Genomic DNA, 1,518 nt, shown 5'->3' with positions numbered 1-1,518 from the left:
GTAGAGGGAGCGTGCGATGTTTGATAATATCAACCTTGGAAATACTTCCAACACATATCGTCACCTCGCCTTCAGCTAGTCTCCATTTATTCTGTAGCCTTTTATTACCCTGGTGCGACTAGGAGTACTAGTAAAGTACACATTAATATAATGTATATCCAATATACTTCTGTCGACCTTGCCAACCTTCTCATCTACCAAGTATCTAGGGTAGTTCTGCTTCAGTGACCGTTCCCCTCATTACAGAAGCACTTAGTCTCGGGTTTGGGTTCAAACTTTGGGTTTCTTCACTAGAGCAGCAACTGATTTGCCGTTTCATGAAGTATCCCTTCTTGCCCTTGCCCTTCTTGAAACTAGTGGTTTCACTAACCATCAACAATTGATGCTCCTTCTTGATTTCTACTTTCACAGTGTCAAACATTGCGAATAGCTCAAGGATCATCATATCTATCCCTAATATCTTATAGTTCATCACGAAGCTCTAGTAGCTTGGTGGCAATGACTTTGGAGAAACATCACTATCACATCTGGAAGATTAACTCCCACTCGATTCAAGTGATTGTAGTACTCAGACAATTTGAGTACATGCTCAACAATTGAGATTTTCTCCCTTAGTTTGTAGGCTAAGAAACTCGTCAGAGGTCTCATACCTCTTGACGTGGCCACTAGCCTGCAATCGCAATTTCAGCCCTTGGAACATCTCATATGTTCCGCGATGTTTCAAAATCATCTTCGGTGCCTCAATTCTAAATCGCTTAACATTACTGAACTATCACGTAGTCATCAAAACGTGTATGTCAGATGTTCGCAACATCCACAGACGACGTTTGAGGTTCAGCACACCGAGTGGTGCATTAAGGACATAAGCCTTCTGCGCAGTAATGAGGACAATCCTCAGTTTACGGACCTAGTCTGCATAATTGCTACTATCAACTTTCAACTAAATTTTCTCTAGGAACATATCTAAAACAGTAGAACTAAAGTGCGAGCTATGACATAATTTGTAAAGACCTTTTGACTATGTTCATTATAATTAAGTTCATCTAATCAAATTATTAATGAACTCCCACTCAGATAGACATCCCTCTAGTCATCTAAGTGATAAATGATCCGAGTCAACTAGGCCGTGTCCGATCATCACGTGAGACGGACTAGTCATCATCGGTGAACATCTTCATGTTGATCGTATCTACTATACGACTCATGTTCGACCTTTCGGTCTCTTGTGTTCCGAGGCCATATCTGTACATGCCAGGATCGTCAAGTCAATCTAAGTGTTTTGCTTGTGTAAATCTGGCTTACACCCGTTGTATTCGAACGTTAGAATCTATCACACCCGATCATCACGTGGTGGTTCGGAACAACGAACCTTCGCAGCGGTGCACTGTTAGGGGGAACACTTTCTTGAAATTTTAGCGAGGGGTCATCTTATTTATGCTACCGTCGTTCTAAGCAAATAAGATGTAAAAACATGATAAACATCACATGCAATCAAATAGCGACATGATATGGCCAATA

This window comes from Triticum dicoccoides, chromosome 3B (genome assembly GCF_002162155.2).
Source record: "Triticum dicoccoides isolate Atlit2015 ecotype Zavitan chromosome 3B, WEW_v2.0, whole genome shotgun sequence".
NCBI lineage: Eukaryota > Viridiplantae > Streptophyta > Magnoliopsida > Poales > Poaceae > Triticum > Triticum dicoccoides.
This window is presented reverse-complemented; position numbering follows the sequence as displayed.